This window comes from Lactuca sativa, chromosome 5 (assembly GCF_002870075.4).
Source record: "Lactuca sativa cultivar Salinas chromosome 5, Lsat_Salinas_v11, whole genome shotgun sequence".
Classification (NCBI taxonomy): Eukaryota; Viridiplantae; Streptophyta; class Magnoliopsida; order Asterales; family Asteraceae; genus Lactuca; species Lactuca sativa.
Window position 1 is genome coordinate 316,917,691 of NC_056627.2, and position 24,674 is coordinate 316,942,364.

Genomic DNA, 24,674 nt, shown 5'->3' on the forward strand with positions numbered 1-24,674 from the left:
GAAAATTAGGCCATAGATGGGCCATAACTAGACCTTGATGATTATGAGATATTGGACCAGTGGACTGCCAAGTGTTTGGACCAAAATAAATTGTTAGGCCTTAAGGTAAGACTATGGGAGGAATTTGGGTCCAATTTGGAAAATTGGGCCATATGTTGGGCTTTGGTTCATAGTTTGACTTTTGTGCCTTTATATTAGGCCTTGAGCTTGAATGAAGCTAAGATAAGGGTAAAGTAGTCTTTTACCCCAAGCATGGACTTATGGTTATGTATTGAAACTCAACTATTAATTGGATGTTATTTTGATGTTGACAGTTCGGGAATCTGTCATTGAGCAACATAGAGTTTTGTCTGCAGGACTTCAGCAGTGTGAGACTGTGAGGTGAGTTTCCTTCAGTAGGAATGGGTCTAAGGCACCAAGGTCGGCCCGTATACGTGATATTATAGTAGCTAAGTGCGGGCGGGGCCCGAATCTCATAGTAGACGAGTGTGGGTAGGGTCCGAATCTCGTAATATTATTTGAGTATGGATATGTGACTGTTTGATAGAAATAGATATATTTTTTGTCTGTGTGATACTTGTATGCATGTTAGTAGTGGAGTGTAGGCGGGGACCAAATCTCCAAGACAGCGGAGTGAGGGCGCCCGAATCTCCTAGACAATGGAGTGTGTGTGGTGCCCGAATCTCCTAGACAACGGAGTGTGGGTGGGGCCCGAATCTCCATTAGAGTGGGCGGGGTCCGTATCTCCTAGTTGCATGTTATGTGTATGGTATGTTGTAGTTTGGAAGACTCACTAAGTTTCATGCTTACAGTTTTCAATTTTGGTTTCAGGTACTTTTGATAGCAAAGGGAAGAACTCGGGATGATTGTAGTGCACACACCATTTGTTCAGCATGGGATGTTTATACTTTGATATATTTAACAGATGTTATGATATTCTTGAGATACACGATTTACGATTTTTATATGTTAAATGATAATTATGGTTTTATTAATGATTTAAAATGAAAATTTTTTTAGACTGTATTTTTTGGGATGTTTCACTCTTCCCTAAAATTTTATTTCCACCTCTCTAAAGGAGATTCTAGAGCCTTCTTTCCTCAACTATCAATAAATAACCAAATAAACCCTGCACTTTTAATTAATCCAGTTAATCCCAAAATTAATTTCAGTTAATTTCTGATTAATTATTAATTAAATAATATGATTTCTAATTAAAATATTAGTTTCATAACACATTAATAAATCACTTATTTCAAGTTGTTATTCAAATAATAAATTAACCTCTCTCTCAAAAATCATCATTTCCAATTGCTAGGTTTGAGGGCAACTCAAAATGACTGTGCTACTATCAATTATAGTTACAAGCTTAGACACCTAATGCAACAGTTGAGAATGTAGGGTAGGGTTTTTTTTTTCTTTTTTTTTTTTTTAAATTAATAACAATAATAAAAACATTAAATTAATCTAAAAATAAATACACAATGGGCATTATACTCATTTAAGATTCGACATGGACTAAAACCGCAATAAAATCATTTGTTAGGGATGAAGCGTACACCTTTTAACGACATGAGAGACAATCGAAGTTAATTTTTGAAAATAGGGACTAAACATGCATTTTGACACATGCACGAGAGACAATCGGTGTAATTCACCCAAATAAAAATTAAGAACAAATTTGGTGATAAAAGATAAAAGGGGGCGGGGGGGGGGGGGGGGGGGGGGGCATTATAAAGGTAAAAGTCAAAAGATAGGGGCTATGTGGCTCAAGATAAGTGGAAATGTTTTATGTTAGTATGATAATTTAGGAATGAGTGTTGGTCTATGTACCCCCATAATCCATAGAATTCCTCACACTTTTTTTTGTTATTTTATTGTCTTTAAAAAGACATATTTTGTATTTTTTGTTGTTTTTTGTTTTATCTTTTTATTATTATTATTATTTGATTAGATGTCTCTTTAATTATCTAGATAAAAAAATAACATAAGAATAGCCTTAATGAAAAAAAATAACACAAAGATAGTCTGAATGAAAATAATTCGAACAAAAAAATAATACATGTATAGTCATAACAAAAGAAAATAACACACTGATAGTCTAAATGAAAATAAAAATAACACAATGATAGTCTAAATGAAAACAAAAATAACACAAAAATAATCCGAACGAAAAAATATTTTTAATAATAATAATAATAATAATATGTATTTATTAAAAATAATTAAAACAAAAAAATAAATATAAATATAGTTAAATCTAATATAATAAATGAAGGTTTTTTTTGCCACATGTCATCTTCTTATTTATTTGGACACATGACATTTTCTAGAATTTTTAAATTTTTTATTTTTCACTTGTCATTTTATTGTATTTTTCATTTTATTAAATTAAAATTCTATATTTAATGTGTAAGGTAATATATATGTAAAGTATTTATTAGAAAAAGTTTATATATGTAATGTATTCAATACATTAAAGTCTCATTAATTTTAATAATTCAAATTTTTCTCATTTTTCTTATAAATTCAAACTTTTCAAATTGTTAAATTTTATATATATATTTTTTTAATTAAACCCATGTAATACATGGGTCTCACACCTAGTAAATAAAACACAAAAACAGTCCAAACGAAAAAAATAATATTATGTATTTATTAAAAATAGTAAAAGAAAAAAACAAAAAGACCAACAAAATAAATAAATAATAAATTGAAAAAAAGGAGGGTAAAAAATTTGAGGGGTGAATAAAAAAACCGTTTAGTAAGGTGTTAATTTTGGAAACGATATGCTTTTAAAAAGAACCGTTAGAAGTAGGAAGTCAAAAAGGTTGGGTCGTTGTATTGGCGCTTAATATTACCATCTTCTTCGCTCTTCCACACTTCACTCGTCCGTCCACCGGAGAGACTAGTCTCTTTAACTCTGCTCCTCGGAGACCCAATCAGCCCTATACACTCGCAATCATCTCTATAATCCAAAGAAATTAACAAGATCGTTGTAAGTTTTCATTCTTCTCCCTTTCGTTCATTCTCCGATCATCCCGCTGCTCTCCAAACACCGTCGGAGACATGTTAGAGGGTTTTACTTGGAGGGGACATCTTTCACACCGCCGTATCTCCTTTTCTTCTAGCGACACCAGTGTTTTCTCTTTCTTTCATTCTAGGGCGTTCAAGAATCCTCTGCCTTTCCTTCTTCGTCTCTTAGGTAACGTTCTTGATTCTTTTATGTGTATTATTGATTTTGCTAGTTATTTCAATTAGTCAAAGATTCTTTGGGTCTCTCGTCATTACTGAATTCATCATGCTATTAGTGTAGTTATATGACGTCTGGTTGCGATGTAATTTTGGTCCACCATCATCGCTTGAAGGATCAAACACTATGCCCATGGATCTTCTTGAACTTTATTAGAGGTAAATTAATGACATAAGTATACCTGATTGATGCCTTAAATCTTAATTAACACATACGACCTCTCTAGGTTTCTTTCTCTTTCTCCTCCATTTATTTTTTTTGTTGGTCTTTTGAATTAGGTCACTCAATCGAAATTAGAGCATCCATCAGACGGAGATGATTGGTCAAGAAAGTTGTGATGTGTTGTCAGTAAAACTTAAATAGTTTTGAAACCCAAAAGAGTATTGTTTAGTTGTAGATTGTTCTTCTATGCACTTTAGGTGTTTGATGAAATGTCTTACCTAAGTTAAAGAGTTGTTTTGCTTTGTTTTGATGGTGAAATTGTGCAGAGAGAAGTAAATAATCACCAGCCAAATTAAAATATTAAACAAGTTATTGAGCTAGAAATTCAATTAGGGAAAGATAATTTATTGTTTGTATTTTCAATTCAGTTAGAAATAGAAGTGTAATTTGCATATTTGAAACAACTTTTGATTATTTCTATTGCTACAGAAATATTAAGACTTATGTTTGTAATTTTCTTACTGCAGGATTCTAGAGATTGAATCTTAATCAAATGAGGATACTTCCAATAGGCGATGTGATTTTTTTGTGGGCCTGTTTATATCATTGCCTCTCCTTCTATTTATGAGTTAGTTCAAAACAATGTCTCCTAATATTTTTGTTCATTGAAAAAACTTTGTCTAAAATTTTCTATTATAAGGTTACAAAGAAGAGGTCCATCTAACAGATGCATAGTTTATATAATTTTTTCTATTTAGAGGTGACAGATCTTCTGCTGCATCTCCATTGAAGTTAGTTCCTGACATTGGTAATTTTGTGTCTACATGTCTGTATTATACTTTCTTCACTGAAATTGTATAACATCTCTGTCCTTTTATATGATGTTACGCTTACCCTGGTATGTCCCCCATTAATTATACTGGTATGTCTTCCATCAGCAACTGGGGTTAATACGGTTGTATCATTTTCAAAACTTTAATACAATTTACTGCAACTTCAAATCCTTTTTTGTTGATTCATTAGTTAATGTTTGACTTAAACATCTCCAATAACATGAGCTTCTTTGATTTGAGTTCATATTTTATGGTTCCTGCCTTTTTGATTACTGATTTATTTGTCATATGAATTTAGGGAAATAACAACCATCACCTTTCATTTTGTTCAGCAAAACTTGATGGTAGATCTGTTATACAAGTGAACACGAAAGGTGCTTTCCCATGGAAACCTGATTGGCACACATCACATATATGAAAGGTTTAATGCTCTTTCTAAATTAATTTCATGATATGATTTCTTTATTGTACTTGATTACTTCATGACAAAACTGTTGATTCTTTTTGACTTAATGTGGGACAAAACTTCTCACTGTATTTTCATTCATGTAGGACAACATGGAATTGTTGGATGACATGGCAGAATTGAGACATATTGTGTAATTATATAACAAAGTATATTATGGGTATGATAAATTTATGTATTTTAGTAAAATTAGTAAGGCTTATTGATTCTCTATTAGGTGTGTGGTTATTGCAGTAAAGTCATCTCATTTGATGGTCTGAGAGAAACTAGAGCAATACTGTAGCAGTCAAGAGCAACCAGAAATCTGGAAGAAGATAAAAAAAGAAGCTAAATGAACAAATATTTACAATGATGCCATGGTAAGAAACCAAATTGTACTTTGCCTATTACTTAATATTAACATACATGCAAAATGTCTAATAGGGAATAAGTCTTTCCATATTGCCTCATAAATTTGAATGCTATTTAGATACTAAGGTAAAAACTTCCATTAAAAGATTATATTGTCAAAATCAAACCTATTAACACATTGTAATTTTATTATTTTTCTTATTAGGTCACTGTACTTTGAAAAACTGAACGTGTTTGGTTTTGGTTACGAGTTATATCTTTAAAACTTCTAAGTTTTTATTATTAAAACACTGTACTTTCAAAACTTATTCCAATTCTTTTGACAAATTCCATTCATTTCAAAAATATATTGTGAACCACAAGTTCCCTTACATTACTCTGAGATGTAATGTCATTCTCAATCCAATTCTTTTAACAAGTTCCATTTATTACTCTGCAACAAGAAAAGGTTTTGGAAAACAGATAAAGAAGATCCCCCCAAGAATCAAAGTGTTAACATGTAATTTTTATTTTTTACCCTTAACACTGTCAAATACTTCATGCTTTTTATGTTCTTTTTTAGTTACTCTGATAATATTTAAAGGATGTTGTGTTGGGTGATTATGCCTTCATGGAAATGATATGCTGGTGTACAGGTAGCTACAGCTATGAGTCTATGACCCTGTTTGTGTTATTCCAGAATTACCCCTCTGCTCCTAAAACTTGTGGTCATTTATTAAATCAATCAAAAAAGATTCTGAATATTGCATTTAGTTCGCTTGGTAATTCTTTACAAAAGATATTTTGTTATTTAGGCAATTCTTTTATTTGTTTAAAAATGTACTTTTATTTAGCAAATTGGGACATCACTCTACAGGGAAGGGAAATGCCACATGGTGTGGTCTTTGTTGGGTTGAAATGTTAACAACAAGTGGTCAATAGAAAGAGGTAATAATCAGTTCATTTTTTTTTTTGTGAATGAAAATATTATATATGAGAATTTTGTTAAAAAACATCAGTTTATCTCTTCATCCAGCTGTGATGCTTCAACAAGCACCTTATTGTTAAGTTTTAGCCAAACCAATTATGTTAAGAAAGTATGAATTCCATCTCATTCTTTCATTATCGAATATCAATACTTAAGTAACAATATATGAATGATTTGTTCATCTGTTTAGAGTAATATTACATTTTTGGTCCCCGAGTGTAGCTGATTTTTTCTAATTTGGTTCTTGTTTCAAGTTTGTAATGTTTTTTTACTTGTTCCACATAAGATGACAAAAAATTTGGGACCAAAGTTGCAAAAATCTTCTATATTTGGTGACCAAAAATAGCCACTTTACTTGGAACATGGACCGAAAATGGTACAAAAACCTTAGATAAGGAGCCAGATATTGTAAGTTTGCTTTATTCAGGGATCAAAAGTGTATTTTACTCTTGTTTCTAAGTTTGTGTGCTTTATAAATAATGCAGATAGATGCTCTTTGACTGCACACATAGTAGCAACAACATCCGAACAGGGGACATAAATTTCTATTTCAGAAGCAACCAAGGTGAAAAGCAAAACACATACAATTTTTATCTTCTTTGGTTCTTCAAATGCATTTCATTCCATTTGTCTATAAACATCATGATGTGCTCTTTTTTTTTCTTAAATATTTTTTGATAATGGAAATTTTAATTGAGAATTGAGATATATTGATGGTTGCAATCTTCACTATTTTCTAATGAACAGTTAATCTTCTGCAGGTAAATAAAAAATTATGGCTTCAAGCTTTGAATGAATTAGGGCATAAACACCTTCACTTAACCTTCCAAAAAGTAAAGATGACATTTGAAGTGAGTGGTAAGTACACATCGGTTTTTCCAAGTTACCCTTTTTAAGGTAAAAAAACTGTCTTTATTCTCTTTTGCTACCCAAAAACACCACAATATCAAAATCTTCAACATTTAGTTCAAAAATGAGAATTGTAGCAACGAAATTTTGTTTGATAAGTATGAAGATGATGACAAATTTCTAAGGGTTTCTTGTAGTCAGGCATTAAAAAGATTGTTCTTTGTTATAATTTGAGTCTTATTGAGCGTAGTGCTTTATTTATCTTTGTCATGTCTGGGGTGTTTATCTAACCTATTAAGACATTGTATTGGAAGTATGAATAGTTGTACCAAGTGCATAAGAACATGCATCAGGTATTTGATACATTGTACTTTCAAAATCTAACCTATTAGAACCTATTAGAATATGCTTTTAATATGCTTTACTATTTAAGATATTGTAATCTAAATTGGTTTTACTTTTATTTTCTAATTAAAACTTTATACTTTTAAAACCATATGCAACATTATTTTTTTCTATTTTTAATTTTATTCATTCAAAGTCCAACTTCTTAAGGTTACAAATAAGAGGTCAATCTAAGAGATGCATAGGTTGTATAAAATTTTCTATTTAGAGGTTCACAACATTGATTACATGTTATAATGCTTTCTTATTAAGTAACAGATCATCTCCATTGAAGTTAGTTCCTGACATTGGCACCTTACAATTTTCTAAACCTTAATTCAATTTAGTGCAACTTCAAATCCTTTTGTTGATTCTCAAGTTAGTGTTTGACTTAAACATCTCTAATAACATGAGCTTCTTTGATTTGAGTTCATATTTTATGATTTCTGCTATTTTGATTACTGATTTATTTGCCATATGAATTGCTGTTTTTTATGGAAATGATAACCATCGCCCATTTTGTCCACCAAAACTAGATAATCTGTTATACAAGTGAACACAAAAGGTGCTTTCTAATGGAAACCTGATTGGAAAACATCACATATATGCTCTTTCCAAATTAATTTGATGATACTGATTCTTCGGGTCTCTCGTCATTACTGGATTCATCATGTTGTTGGGTTGTGCCATTATGCAGTGTATTTCTATGACGTCTGGTTGCGATGTAGTTTTGGTCCACCATCGATCAACAAAAAAGAGTACAATCTTTCTCATCTGATCTCCAGGTAGCGTGTTTTAGTTTATGGTAACTTTTTTATGTCATGAAACTGTTTTTTTCTAAGCATGCATCATCATCGCTTGAAGGATCAAACACTATGCCCATGTATCTTCTTGAACTATATCAAAGGTAAATTAATGACATAAGTATACCTGATTGTTGCCTTAAATCTTAATTAACACATACGGCGACTCTAGGTTTCTTTCACTTTATCCTCCATTTTTTTTGTTGGTCTTTTGAATTAGGTCACCCAATCGAAACTAGAGCATCCATCAGATGGAGATGATTGGTCAAGAAAATCTGATGTGCCGTCAGTAAAACTTAAATAGTTTTGAAACCCATAAAAGTATTGTTTAGTTGTAGATTGTTCTTCTGTGCACTTTAGGTGTTTGATGAAATGTCAACTAAGTTAAAGAGTTGTTTTGTTTTGTTCTGAGGGTGAAATTATGTAGAGAGAAGTAAATAATCACAAGCAAAATTAAAACATTAAACAATTTATTGAGCTATTAGAAATTCAATTAGGGAAAGATAATTTATTGTTTGTATTTTCAATTCAGTTAGAAATAGAAGTGTAATTTGAATGTTTGAAACAACTTTTGATTTTCATTGCTACAGAAATATTAGGACTTATGTTTGTAATTTCTTACTTCAGGATTCTAGAGATAGAATCTTAATCAAATGAGGATACTTTTAAGAGGTGATGTGATTTTTTTGTAGGCCTGTTTATATCATCTCCTGTCCTCCTATTTCTGAGTTAGGTCAAAACAATGTCTCCTAATATTTTTGTTCATTGAAAAAACTTTGGCTTTGTTGTTTAACTTTTGAATTGAAATTGGTATTTTGAATATAAGGTTACAAAGAAGAGGTCCATCAAAAAGAGATGCATAGGTTGTATAAAATTTTCTATTTAGAGGTTCACAACATTGATTACATGTCATAATGCATTCCTATTAATTAAGTAACAGATGTTCCCTTTTGGTGACAGATCTTCTGCTGCATCTCCATTGAAGTTAGTTCCTGACATTGGTAATTTTGTGTCTACATGTCTGTATTATACTTTCTTCACTGAAATTGTATAACATTGCAACAGGGATCCTGTATTGGACTATATATACATACATACATACATACATCTCTGTTCTTTTATATGATGTCACCCTTACCCTGGTTTGTCCTCCATTAATTATACTGGTAATGCCTTCTTTTCCAACAGCAACTGGGGTTAATAAGGTTGTGTCATTTTCAAAACTTTAATACAATTTAGTGCAACTTCAAATCCTTTTGTTGATTCACAAGACTTTAACATCTCTAATAACATGAGCTTCTTTGATTTGAGTTCATATTTTATGATTTCTGCCATTTTGATTACTGATTTATTTGCCATATGCATTGCTGCTTTTTAGGGAAATGACAACCATCACCAAAACTAGATAATCTGTTATACAAGTGAACACCAAAGGTGCTTTCCTATGGAAACCTGATTCGCACACATCACATATATGAAAGGTCCAATGCTCTTTCCAAATTAATTTCATGATAATGATTTATTTATTGTACTTGATTACATTATATGACAATATTGTTGATTCTTTTTGACTTAATGTGGGACAAAACTTTTCACTGTAATTTCATTCATGCAGGACAACTTGAAATTGTTGGATGACATGGCGGAATTGATACCTATTGTGTGATTATATAACAAAGTGTATTATGGGTATCATAAATTTATGTATTTTAGTAAAATTAGTAAGGCTTATTGATTCTCATTTCTCAGTTAGGTGTGTGGTTATTGCAGTGAAGTCATCTCATCTGATGGTCTGAGAGAAACTAGAGCAATACTAGAGAAGTCAAGAGCAACCAGAAGTCTGGAAGAAAAAAAGAAGAAGCTAAATGAACATTTACAATGATGCCATGGTAAGAAACCAAATTGTACTTTGCCTATTACTTAATATTAATATACATGCAAAATGTCTAATAGGGAATAAGTCTTTCCATATTGCCTCATAAATTTGAATGATGTTTAGATGCTAAGGTATAAAAACTTCCATTAAAAGATTATATTGTCATAATCAAACCTATTAACACATTGTAGTTTTATTATTTTTCTTATTAGGTCACTGTACTTTGAAAAACTAAACATGTTTGGTTTTGGTTACCAATTATAGCGTTATAACTTCTAAGTTTTTATTATTAAATTATTTTACTTTCAAAACTTATTCCAATTACTCTGAGATGTATTGCTATTCTCAATTTCAATTCTTTTAACAAGTTCCATTCATTACTCTGCAACAATAAAAAGCTTTGGAAACCAGATAAAGAAGATCCCCCCAAGAATTAAAACTAGATAATCAAAGTGTTAACATGTAGTTTTTACCCTTAACGCTGTAAAATACTTCATGCTTTTTATGTTGTTGTTTGGTAACTCTGTTAATGCTAATCTGTTCATGCTTTCTTTCTTGGATTGGCTATTCATCAAAGGCTTTTGTTACTGTAAATCCATGATTTTCTTTTTTTGGAAAAACATATATCGAGTCCCTGTAGTAATTAGTAAAACACTTATGGCCACGTTACATATATCAAGGGTAAGTTTGTCCAAAAATATCAATTTTGGCTAGAAAGTTGGAGCTTTGGGAGAAAATGCATGGTGTACTTATTGACCGGGGTTTGGAGGTTAGCTTAAAACATAATTCATTTTCTACTATAACTTATATTACAACTGTTATATTTACAAAAGTAACAGTTGAAGACATGATTTTCAAAATTTATCATTTTCTCTTTGAATATTATTTTCTTGTGTCTTCCTTTAAATCCAAGCTTAGTAGTGCCAATGTATTTTTTCCTTGGTTTTAACTGTAGGTCACCTTGGCCATCCAGAACCTATTGAGAATTGGTGATGCGAGTCTTGTACTATAAACATGATGATGTGCTCTCCTTTTTTTTATCTGCAAAATGTGATCTTTTTATTACAATTTTTTTATTTCTTATTCATTAAATCCTACTAATTTAAGAATGATGCTTCTTATGATAACAAATAAACGGCCGAAGGAAGCAACTAAAACTCTAAAGAAAGTTACTTTGGTCTATGAGTATGGAAGGTGTACTATTACATCTACTCGATTCTTAAATATGTTATTTTAAAATGGAAAATTTAATTGCAAATTGAGATATATTGATGGTTGGAATCTTCACTATTATCTAATGAACAATTAATCTTCTACAGGTAAAAAGAAAATTATGGCTTCAAGTTTTGAATTAGGGCATAAACGTCTTCACTTAACCTTGCACAAAGTAAAGATGACATTCTACAAGTGGTAAGTATGTTTCTGTTTTTCCAAATTGCCCTTTTGAAGGTAAAAAAACTATATTTATTATCTTTTGCTACCCTAAAATGCCACAATATCAACATCTTAAACATTTAGTTCAAAAATGAGAATTGTTGGAGCAAAGTAATTTTGTTTGATAAGTATGAAGATGATGACAAATTTCTATGGGTTTCTTGTAATCAGGCATTAAAAAGATTGATTTTTGTTAAACGTTATAATTTTAGTCTTATTGAGTGTAGTGCGTTATTTATCATTGTCATGTCTCGTGTGTTTAGATGGTTTTGTTTCATTGAAATCTATTTTTGTGTATATGATCCATTGAAGTTAGTTCCTGAAATTAGTACCTTATAATTACAAGATAATTTTGTGTCTACATGTCTGTATTATACTTTCTTCACTGAAATTGTATAACATTGCAACAGGGATCCTGTATTGGACTATATATATACATACATTTCTGTCCTTTTATATGATGATACCCTTACCCTGGTTTGTTCCCCATTAATTATACTGGTAATGCCATCTTTTCCATCAGCAATTGGCATTAATAAGGTTGTATCATTTTCAAAACTTTCATACACTTTAGTGCAACTTCAAATCCTTTTGTTGAAGTTGTGTTCATATTTTATGAATTCTGCCATTTTGATTACTGATTTATTTGCCATATGAATTGCTGCTTTTTAGGGAAATGACAACCATCGCTCTTTTTGTCCACCAAAACTAGATAATCTGTTATACAAGTGAACACCAAAGGTGCCTTCCCATGGAAACCTGATTGGAAAACATCACATATATGAAAGGTCTAATGCTCTTTCCAAATTAATTTCATGATATGATTTCTTTATTGAACCTAATTACTTCATGACAACATGGAATTGTTGGATGACATGGCAGAATTGAGATCTATTGTGTGATTATATAACAAAGTATATTATGGGTTTTGATAAATTTATGTATTTTAGTAAAATTAGTAACACTTATTGATTCTCAATTAGGTGTGTGGTTATTGCACTGAAGTCATCTCATCTGATGGTCTGAGAGAAACTAGGGCAATGCTGGAGTAGTTAAGAGCAACTAGAAACCAATGATGCCATGGTAAGAAACCAAATTGTACTTTCATGGAAATGCTATGCTGGTGTATAGGTAGGTATAGCTATGAGTCTATGACCCTGTTTGTGTATTTCCAGAAATACCCCTCTGTTCCTAAAACTTGTGGTCATTTATTGTCTTCAGGAAATGATGGGATTAACATACTTCATGTTAAATCAATCAAAAAAGATTCTGAATATTGCATTTAGTTCTTAAAAAAGATATTTTGTTATTTAGTCAGTTCTTTTATTTGTTTAAAAATGTACTTTTATTTAGCAAATTGCGACATCAGGGAAGGGAAATACCACATGATGTGGTCTTTGGTGGGTTGAAATCTTAACAAGTGGTTAATATAAAGAGGTATCAATTCTTTTTTCTGAATGAAAATGTTATATATGAGAATTTTGCTAAAAAAAACTTCATTTTTTTGCAGGAATCTGTTCTTCCAGCTGTGATGCTTGGACAAGCATCTTATTGTTACCTTTTAGCCAAACCAATTATGTTAAGAAAGTATGGATTTTTTCTCATTCTTTCTGGTGGTGATCTGTAGAAGAAAGAAATGTCATCAGGTATTGCAATTTTTGTAAATTCTCTAATAGATAATAATGTTTTACTTAATAAATAGTTTTCATTATCGAAATTTTGTTTGATAAGTATGAAGACGATGACAAATTGAGCGTAGTGCTTTATTTATCTTTGTCATGTCTGGTGTGTTTAAGATGGTTTTGTTTTATTGAAATCTATTTTTGTGTATATGATCCATTGCTTTCTATAAAGTATAAAATCTGGCCTGATGTTTATTGTGTTTCTAGTTTCTCTTCCATTGCTTTGCATTTACTGGTCAAAATCTTGCTTGGATCTAGTCATGGTTTGAATGTGTTATGTTTGTTTACTCCTTTTTAGTATTATGTTAATATTAGCTAGCAACAACATTGCTTTCATGGGTTGTTATTAGGCTCACATAATCTGCCACTTTTATGTATTTCAATTATTATCAACTAACAAATCCTCTTTTTGTGGCTTTTTGATAGAAGAATAACTTAACTGGAGCAGTTGAGAGCACCTACAAATCTGGAAGAAAGCTAAAAATGACTGACCATTATATGATGCGGATACCAAGGTAAGAAACCAAACCTTACTTTGTTGATCACTTAATAATATACATGCAAATCATAGGCTAAGCTTTCTTCACTTCTGTTTTATACTTTCAACAGTTTCTTCCTATTAAGATATTCTACTTGACTTTAATCATTATACCTTTAGTTATAGCATTACTTTTTCAACAAGTAACCTATTAAGATAATCTAGTTTTTATCTTTCTTTTTTTTTCTTTTAAAAAGCACATGAAAGTTAATTGTACTTTGATGATTTAACCATCTATAACATTACACTTCTAAATATATTGTATTCTGAAAATCCAGCCAACTTTAGCATTATACATTCTATTTTGAAACAGGAAACTTGTTTTTTTTTTTGCCAATTATAGCATTATACGTCCAATTATTTCCCATAGGACATTGGACTTGATTGCATCATGACAAAACTCTACTTTTCACTGTATTTTCAATCATGTAGAACAACTTGAAATTTTTGAATGACATGGCAGAATTAATGGGTATGATAAATTTATGTATTTTAGTTTGTATGTTGTAATTTAATGCTATTTAGATGTTAAGGTATAAAAAACTATCATTAAAACATTCTAGTTTCATAATCAAACCTATTAACACATTGTAATTTTATTATTTTTCCCATTAAGTCTCTGGACTTTCAAAATTTATTGCATTTCCTTTCAAAAATTCCTTTCTTCACAAAAGTATTCTGTTAACCACAATGTCCCTTACATTACTCTGAGATGAATTGCTATGCTTAATTCCAATTCCCCTGAGAATCAAAGTGTTAAAACACTTGATGCTTTTTATGTTCACATTTAGGTTTTCTGTTAATATTTAAAGGTATGCTTTTAGTTCCATCAAACCCAAATAAGGGTGCTGTGTTGGGTGATTATGCCTTCATGGAAATGATAAGTTGCAAAAATCATCTATATTTGGTGACCAAAAATAGCAGGGACTGAAAATGATACCAGAACCTTAGATAAGGACTCAAATTTTATAGATTTGCTATTTTACTCTTGTTTCCAAGTTTGTGTGCTTATATTATATTCTTCTGAGTAATCCATGTTTGATTTCATGTGTAAACACCCTTGGTCACTATCTTTCAAGATCACCATTGGCTGCACACATAGTAGCGACATCGGAACAGGGGACATAAATTAGGGTTCATTCTGCTTCAGAAGCAACCAAGGTGAAAAGCAAAATACATACAATTTTTATCTTCTTTGGTTCTTTAAATGCATTTCATTCCCATTTGTTTATACTAATTTCCAACTTTTTTGATCTATCTCAGTCTTATAGTTTCCAAAGGGATAATATGGGCCATGTATGTGGCTTCCGGAAGTTGTTGTAGCTACAAGCTCTTTAGGCTCTGTTCATGCTTTCAACATAATTCATTTTCTACTATAACTTATATTACAACTGTTATAATTACAAAAGTACATATTTGTTCATGTCTAGGTTTGTGAAGTAATAGTCCCTCTTATTGATCATTGTAAGACTTTATAACCATAATTATATATATATATATATATATATATATATATATATATATATATATATATATATATATGGTATTGAAGGGTACTTCTACAATGATAAAACAAAAAAACATTGTCAAAAGTCATGATTTTCAAAATTTATCACTTTCTCTTTGAATTCAAACTTCATATAAGATTTACTCATTATTTTCTTCTGTCTTCCTTTAAATCCAAGCTAATAGTGCCAATGTATTTTTTCCTTGGTTTTAACTGTAGGTCACCTTGGCCATCCAGAAGCTTTTGAGAATTGGTGATGCGAGTCTTGTACTATAAACATGATGATGTGATCTTTTTTTTTCCCTGCAAAATTTGATCTTTTTTATTATTTTTTTAATTTATTATTCATTCAATCCTACTAATTGAAGAATGATGCTTCTTAAGATAACAAATAAACGGCCAAAGAGAGCAACTAAAACTCTAAAAAAAGTCACTTTGGTGTATGAGTTTAGAAGTTGTACTATTATAGTTACTCGATTCTTAATTATTTTTTGATAATGGAAACTTTAATTGAGAATTAAGATATATTGATGGTTGCAATCTTCACTATTTTCTGATGAACAGTTAATCTTCTGCAGGTAAACAGAAAATTATCGCTTGAAGTTTTGAATGAATTAGGGCATAAACATCTTCACTTAACCTTCCAAAAAGTAAAGATGACATTTGAAGTGAGTGGTAAGTACACATCTGTTTTTCCAAGTTGCCCTTTTTAAGGTAAAAAAAATTGTCTTTATTCTCTTTTGCTACCCAAAAACAACACAATATCAACATCTTCAACATTTAGTTCAAAAATGAGAATTGTAGCAACGAAATTTTGTTTGATAAGTATGAAGATGATGACAAATTTCTAAGGGTTTCTTGTAGTCAGGCATTAAAAAGATTGTTCTTTGTTATAATTTTAGTCTTATTGAGCGTAGTGCTTTATTTATCTTTGTCATGTCTGGTGTGTTTAAGATGGTTTTGTTTTATTGAAATCTATTTTTGTGTATATGATCCATTGCTTTCTATAAAGTATAAAATCTGGCCTGATGTTTATTGTGTTTCTAGTTTCTCTTCCATTGCTTTGCATTTACTGGTCAAAATCTTGCTTGGATCTAGTCATGGTTTGAATGTGTTATGTTTGTTTACTCCATTCTTAATCTTATTTTAATATTAGCTAACAACATCATTGCCATCATGGGTTGTTGTTAGTAGGCTCATATAATCTGCCACATTTATGTATTTCAATTATTATCATCTAACAAATCCTCTTTTTGATAGAAGAATAACTTAACTTGAGCAGTTGAGAGCACCTGCAAATCTTGAAAAAGGCTAAATGACTCACCAATGATAGGCTAAGGTTTCTTCACTTTTGTTTTATACTTTCAACAGTTTCTTCCTATTAAGATATTCTACTTGACTTTAAGCTTTATACCTTTAGTTAGTTATAGCATTACCTTTTCAACAAATAACCTATTAAGAATATCTACTTTCTCTCTCTCTCTCTCTCTCTCTCTCTCTCTCTCTTTTCTTTTAAAGAGCACATGAAAGTTAATTGTACTTTGATGATCTAACCATTTATAAGGTTACACTTTTAAATATAACATTATACTTTCGAAATCCAACATTTTACTTTCATTTGATTTTTCTTATCAAGACTTTGTCCTTTTAATACATTGTATTCTAAAAATCCAGCCAACTTTAGCACTATACATTCTATCAAGTCATTGTATTTTGAAACAGGAAACTTGTTTTTTTACCAATTATAGCATTATACATCCAATTATTTACCATAGGACACTAGACTTCTATTTTGTTTCTTCAGTTTTAAGACTCTTACTCTTAAAATATAACCAATTATGGCATTATGGTCTCATGTATATCGTTATCATTATACTTTCAAAATCTTTTTTATTAAGATATTGTACTTTTAAAATTTTACCCTTTCTGATTTTTGTTACTATTTATTGCGTTATACATTTTTCTAATAGGACATTCAATTTTTTATTATTTTTTTCTATTTAGACTATAAATATTCCTATCAAATTATAACATTATACCTTCTCTTTATAGCACTCTTTTTTTAATATATAAACTATATATGCATTATAACATTATACCTTCACTTTATAGCATTCTTTTTTGTAATATATAAACTATATATGCATTGTACTTTGAAAAATTAAACTTCATTTGTTTTGGTTTTGGTTATTATATTATATTTTTAGTTATAGCTTTTTACTCTCATAATCTAACCTATTAAGACATTGTATTGGAAGTATGAATATTTGTACCGACTGCATAAGAACATGTACCAGGTATTTGATACACTGTACTTTTAAACTCTAACCTATTAGAATATGCTTTTAATAATTAACTATATGGAACATTATATTTTCAATTATATATTTTTACTTTCAAAAACTAACTAATTAAGATATTGTAATCTAAATTGGATTTATTTTTATTTTCTAAATATGTTTTTATGAAAACATTGTCCCTTCTATACCTTTTCTAATTAAAACTTTATACTTTTAAAATCTAACCATATGCAACATTATTTTTTTTCTATTTTTAATATTATTCATTCAAAGTCCAACTTCTTAAGACATGCTTTTTTTTGTAATTGCAGTTTAAAAATGTCAACTTATACTAATTGTGGCATTATACTTTCAAAATCTAACCATGTATGCATTAAACTCTAGACAAAACTGCAAAAATGGTCCCTGAGGTATGCATATTTTTCGAGATTTGGTCCAAACCTCGACTTTTTTGAATATAAGGTTACAAATAAGAGGTCCATCTAAGAGATGCATAGGTTGTATAAATTTTTCTATTTAGAGGTTCAAAACATTGATTACATGTTATAATGCATTCCTATTAATTAAGTAACAGATCTTCCCTTATGGTGACAGATCTTCTGCTGCATCTCCATTGAAGTTAGTTCCTGACATTGGTACCTTACATTTACAAGATAATTTTGTGTCTACATGTCTGTATTATACTTTCGTCACTGAAATTGTATAACATTGCAACAGGGATCCTGTATTGGACTAAATATATATACATACATCTCTTACCCTTACCCTGGTTTGTCCCCCATTAATTATACTAGTAATGCCATCTCTTCCATCAGCAACTAGGGTTAATAAGGTTGTAACATTCTCAAAACTTTGATACAATTTAGTGCAACTTCAAATCCTTTTTTGTTGATTCACAAGTTTGTGTTTGACTTAAACATATTCAATAACATGAGCTTGAGTTCATATTTTATGATTTCTGCCATTCCAATTATTGATTTATTTGCCATATGAATTGATGCTTTTTAGGGAAATAACAACCATCACCCTTCTCGTCCACCAAAACTGGATAATCTGTTATACAAGTGAACACAAAAGGCGCTTTCCCTTGGAAAGCTGATTGGCACACATCACATATATGAAAGGTCCAATGCTCTTACCAAATTAATTTCATGATAATGAATTTCTTTATTGTACTTGATTACATCATGATAAAACTGTTGTATTTTTTATTGTATTTGTGTGAAAATCTCTCTATTTCTAAATCTCATTGTGTGGTGATACGAAAAAAAGATAAAGTTGTGTTGCATTTAACCCTAAAAGAATGCTTATAGCTTCTGGTAGTCCAACATCAAACCAGTAGAAGAGTGGGAGACCCTCTCCCTAACTCATGTTATAATTTTTGAATTGAAACATAAATTAAAGAAGAGGTCCATCTAAGAGATGCATAGTTGATTACATCATTTGACAAAACTGTTGTTTCTTTTTGACTTAATGTGGGACAAAACTTTTCACTATATTTTCATTCATGTCATGTAGGACAACTTGGATGACATGGCAGAATTGAGACCTATTGTGTGATTAAATAACAAAGTATATGATATGATGGGTATTGATAAATTTATGTATTTTAGTAAATTTAGTAATACTGGAGCAGTCAAGAGCAACCAGAAATCTGGAAGGAAAAAAGAAGAAGCTAAATGAACATTTACAATGATGCCATGGTAAGAAACCAAATTGTAAAATGTCTAATAGGGAATAAGTCTTTCCATATTACCTCGTAAATTTGAATGTTGTTTAGATGCTAAGGTATAAAAACTTCCATTAAAAGATTATAGTGTCATTATCAAACCTATTGGCACATTGTAGTTTTATTATTTTTCTTATTAGGTCACTATACTTTGAAAAACTGAACATGTTTGGTTTTGGTTACCAATTATAGCATTATAACTTCTAAGTTTTTATTATTAAATTATTGTACTTTCAAAATTTATTCCAATTCCTTCCACAAATTTCATTCTTCTCAAAAATACTTGGTGAACCACAAGTTCCCTTACATTACTCTGTAATGGGTTGTGATGCTTAATTCCAATTTCATTAACAAATTCCATTCATTAGTCAGCAACACGAAAAGGTTTTGGAAACCAGATAAAGAAGATCCCCCCCAAGAATCAAAGTGTTATCATGTAATTTTTAAACTTCATTTGTTTTGTTTTCAGTTATTATATTATATTTTTAGTTATAGCTTTTTACTCTCGTAATCTAACCTATTAAGACATTGTATTGGAAGTATGAAATGAATATTTGTACCGACTGCATAAGAACATGTACCAGGTATTTGATACATTGTAGTTTTATCTTTTGTTATTAAGACATTATACTTTTAAAATCTAACCTATTAGAATATGCTTTTAATAATTAACAAATCCCATTCATTACTCTGCAACAAGAAAAGGTTTTGGAAACAAAGTGTTAAGATGTAATTTTTACCCTTAACACTATAAAGTACTTCATGCTTTTTCTGTTCTTTTTTAGTTACTCTGCTAATGTTGTGTCTGGTGATTATGCCTTGATGGAAATGATATGCTGGTGTACAGGTAGCTACAGCTATGAGTCTATGACCCTGTTTGTGTATTTCCAGAAATAACTTCTAAACCTTGTGGTCATTTATTGTCTTCAGGAAATGATGGGATTAACATACTTCATGTTAAATCAATCAAAAAAGATTCTGAATATTGCATTTAGTTCGCCTGGTAATTCTTTACAAAAGATATTTGTTATTTAGGCAATTCTTTTATTTGTTTAAAAATGTACTTTTATTTAGCAAATTGGGACATCAGGGAAGGGAAATGACACATGTTATGGTCTTTGGTGGGTTGAAATGTTAACAAGGGGTCAATAGTGAATGAAAATGGTTATATATGAGAATTTTGTTAAAAAACTTCATTTTTTGCAGGAATCTCTTCATCCAGCTGTGATGCTTCAATAAGCATCTTATTGTGAAGTTTTAGCCAAACCAATTATGTTAAGAAAGTATGGATTTCGTCTCATTCTTTCTGGTGGTGATTTGTACAAGAAAGAAATGTGATCAGGTATTGTAATTTTTGTCAACACTTAAATAGATATTTTTGTTTTACTTGATAAATAATTTTCATTATCGAATATCAATATTTAAGTAAGAGTATATGCTATCTGTTTAGAGTAATATTACATTTTTGGTCCCCGAATGTAGCGGTTTTTTTACTTGTTCCAAGTAAGATGACAAAAAATTTACGACCAAAGTTGCAAAAATCTGCTATACTTGGTGACCAAAAATAGCCACCTTACAATGCTTGGATAAGGACCCAAATTTTGTAAATGTGCTATATTCAGGGACCAAAAGTGTATTTTACTCTTCTTTCTAAGTTTGTCTGCTTTATATTATGTTCTTCTGAGAAAACCATGTTTAAACCCATGGTCACTACAGATATTATCTTTCAAGATTTGAAGTACATTTTATGACCAGATATCTATACACTGATGCACTTAATTCCAAAATATTTTCATTAATAATGCTCATAGTTCACCATTGGCTGCACACATAGTAGCAACAACATCCAAACAGGGGACGTTGGACTTCTTTTTTTTTTCAGTTTTGAGACTCTTATTCTCAAAATATAACCAATTATGGCATGATGGTCTCATGTATATCATTATCAATTTACTTTCAAAATCTTTTTTATTAAGATATTGTACTTTTAAAGTTTTACCCTTTCTGATTTTTGTTATTATTTATTGCATTATACATTTTTCTTATTTGGACATTAATTTTTTTTTTTTTCTATTAAGATGATAAATATACCTACCAAATTATAACATTATACCTTCACTTTGTAGCATTGTTTTCTTAATATATAAACTATGTATGCATTGAAGTTTGAAAAATTAAACTTCTTTTGTTTTGTTTTCAGTTATTATATCATATTTTTAGTTATAGCTTTTTACTCTGATTAATCTAACCTATTAAGACATTATATTGGAAGTATGAATAGTTGTACCAACTGCATAAGAACATGTATCAGGTATTTGATACATTGTACTTTCAAAATCTAACCTATTAGAACCTATTAGAATATGCTTTTAATATTTAACTGTATGGAACATTATATTTTCAATTATATGTTTTTACTTTCAAAATCTTACTAATTAAGATATTGTTATCTAAATTGGTTTTACTTTTATTATCTATTTAAAACTTAACACTTTTAAAAACAAATCTAACCATATGCAACATTATTTTATTTTATTTTTCTATTTTTAATATTATTCATTCAAAGTCCAACTTCTTAAGACATGCTTTTTTTTAATTTTGTAATTGCAGTATAAAAATGTCAACTTATACTAATTGTGGCATTATACTTTCCAAATCTAACCATGTATGGCATTAAACTCTAGACAAAACTGCAAAAATGGTCCCTGTGGTATGCATATTTTTGGAGTTTTGGTCCAAACCTTGACTTTTTTGAATATAAGGTTACAAATAAGAGGTCAATCTAAGAGATGTATAGGTTGTATAAAAAACCTTGACTTTTTTGAATATAAGGTTGTATAAAATTTTCTTCTATTTAGAGGTTCACAACATTGATTACATGTTATAATGCTTTCCTATTAAGTAACAGATCTTCCCTTTTGGTGACAGATCATCTCCATTGAATTTAGTACAACTTCAAATCCTTTTGTTGATTCACAAGTTTGTGTTTGACTTGAACATCTCCAATAACATGAGCTTCTTTGATTTGAGTTCATATTTTATGATATCTGCCTATTTGATTACTGATTTATTTGCCATATGAATTTAGGGAAATAACAACCATCACCCTTTTCGTCCACCAAAACTAGATAATCTGTTATACAAGTGAACACCAAAGGTGCTTTCTAATATGGAAACCTAATTGGAAAACATCACATATATGCTCTTTCCAAATCAATTTTAGAGGATTTGATTTACAATGATGCCATGGTAAGAAACCAAATTGTACTTTGCCTATTACTTAATATTAATAGGGAATAAGTCTTTCCATATTGCCTCATAAGTTTGTATGCGATAATCGAATGCTATTTAGATGCTAAGGTGTAAAAACTTACATTAAAACATTATACTTTCATAATCAAACCTATTATTAACACATTGTAATTTTATTATTTTTCCTATTAAGTCACTGTAATTTGAAAAAATAAACATGTTTGGTTTCGATTACCAATTATAGCATTGTAACTTCTATGTTTTTAATATTAAAACATTGTGTACTTTCAAAATTTATTCCAACTCCTTGGACAAATATCATTCTTATCAAAATTATTATGTGAACCACAAGTTCCCTTACATTACTCTGAGATGAATTGCTATGCTTAATTCCAATTCCTTTAACAAGTTCCATCTGTTACTCTGCAACAAGAAAATGTTTTGGAAACCAGATAAAGAGCTTATGGTTGATAAAAGGAAAAGAATATGCGCCTGAGAATCAATGTGTTAACATGTAGTTTTTACCCTTAACTCTATAAAACACTTGAGATGCTTTTTATGGTTCTTATGTAGTTTTTCTATTAATGTTTAAAGATACACTTTTAGTTCCATGGAACCCAAATAAGGGTGTTGTGTTGGGTGATTATGCCTTCATGGAAATGATAAGTTGCAAAAATCATCTATATTTGGTGACCAAAAATAGCCAATTTACTTGGACACAGTGTAACGACGTAAAAATTTAAAACAATTTTTTCATTTTTCAAACAACATAAAATTATCAATATTCTCAAATCTAATGTTCAACAAATGTCATCATGATAAAAACATATCCCAAGATCATAAAATAATCATCTGCCAGTGTGTACGGATCATGTCGGCACCTTCCCGCGATCCTCGCTAGTACCTGAAACACATAACACTTAACACTGTAAGCATAAAAGCTTGGTGAATGCATACGTCACTCAAGGCCATAGCTCTATGGGACCTTCCGGCCCATGTGTCTCAGGGGACTTTCGTCCCAACCCTGGTAGACCTTCTGGTCCTACACAAAATGACCTTCCGGTCCATACCCTTTTTGACCTTCCGGTCCATAACATACTGCTCATAACATAACATAACACATACATATCACATATCATCTATCAACATATATCAAATACTCTTCTTAGCACATAAGACCTTCCGGTCACACATAAATACCACTCTAGGTAACGTATAGTGAGAAGACTCGCCTCGTATGCTGTCTAGTAACTCACGTGCTCGGTATCCCTAAACCTCGTAACAATGACCTAGCCCCGCCTAAACACATAAGCAATCATCTCAAATCAATAACAGCTCTCCAGGCTAGACTAGTCCCTTCCAATGTCCTCTCAGAAGGCTAAAAAAGTAATGGTGTTTTACAATATAAGTATGTGATATGTAGTAAGGTCGGTGAAGCATATAAGAAGAATGTTGTCACTTTGAATGGAGAAGAAGGTAAACAAAAAAGAAAACATCCAAGTCAAATGATTTCTTGCGAAGCGAAGACTGGTTTAATGTTCATAAAAGATTTTGATCGCTTTTTCATTAAAACATTTAATCAAAAACACAACCATGAGCTCTATACAAACAGTATAGTGCACATGTCAAAGACAAAAAGAAAGTTGGATCATTATGACAAGACAATTATAGCTCAGTTAAACACGTCAAATGCAAGCAAAGCACATAACATGGTTACTTTTTAAAGGGTGGATGTGCTAAACAAGGTGCAAATAAAATCGACTACAAGCATGTTTACGTTCATATTTTAGGTTCTTATTTTGGGTTTAGATTACAATATATAACCAAATAGTGGGATACACGTGTGATGTGGCTGCAACAATTTATTTCATTTTAATGAATAATTTACATACGAAGATCAACTCACTCCGATGAATAGTTTCCATGCAACATAGTTTCAATTCACAAACATGTCAAATTCCAAAGAAATACGCAACACATAGGCATGAAAAAAAGGTATAAACTAAAAAAAATCAATTTTTTCCACTACTGACAGAAAAAACATGTGTTGTCGATGCAACACCGGGACCAGGCAAAATCTGCCCCTACGTATGGATATAAAAATCATAAGTAAAAATATATTATCTTTTAATGGGAGTAATCTAAATGAAAGTTATAGTAGAATAAATACGAACGTATGGATATAAAGATCGTAAAAATCTGAGATCATATGAAGAAATTATGACGTTCAGAACACATGACCTAAACAACCAAGTAGTCGAGATCGCGATGGAGATAAACATCAAAAG

At 30.4% G+C, this 24,674-nt stretch overlaps 1 long non-coding RNA gene across 50 annotated transcripts; it reads left to right on the forward strand.

Annotated features, from left to right (window-relative positions):
• Positions 1-2,841: 2,841 nt before the first annotated feature.
• LOC111891774 (uncharacterized) lies at positions 2,842-24,423 on the forward strand. 50 transcript variants are annotated; one of them, XR_008223413.1, is made up of 30 exons: positions 2,842-3,205; positions 3,317-3,411; positions 3,532-3,597; positions 3,943-4,043; positions 4,174-4,669; positions 4,801-4,874; positions 4,949-5,992; positions 6,518-6,597; positions 6,794-6,890; positions 7,963-8,050; positions 9,029-9,069; positions 9,447-9,549; positions 9,684-9,757; positions 9,839-9,957; positions 11,264-11,354; positions 11,789-12,166; positions 12,362-12,461; positions 12,732-12,815; positions 12,889-13,024; positions 13,487-13,575; positions 14,678-14,759; positions 15,325-15,391; positions 15,684-15,780; positions 16,369-16,444; positions 18,000-18,040; positions 18,123-18,529; positions 18,924-19,981; positions 20,065-20,137; positions 20,341-20,476; positions 22,063-24,420. It is a non-coding gene; the product is annotated as an uncharacterized LOC111891774 (long non-coding RNA). The 50 variants fall into 50 exon arrangements; XR_008223424.1 differs by having other exon boundaries at positions 9,029-9,052; positions 9,134-9,549; XR_008223425.1 differs by adding an exon at positions 9,134-9,234 and having other exon boundaries at positions 6,794-9,052; positions 22,063-24,423.
• Positions 24,424-24,674: the final 251 nt, after the last annotated feature.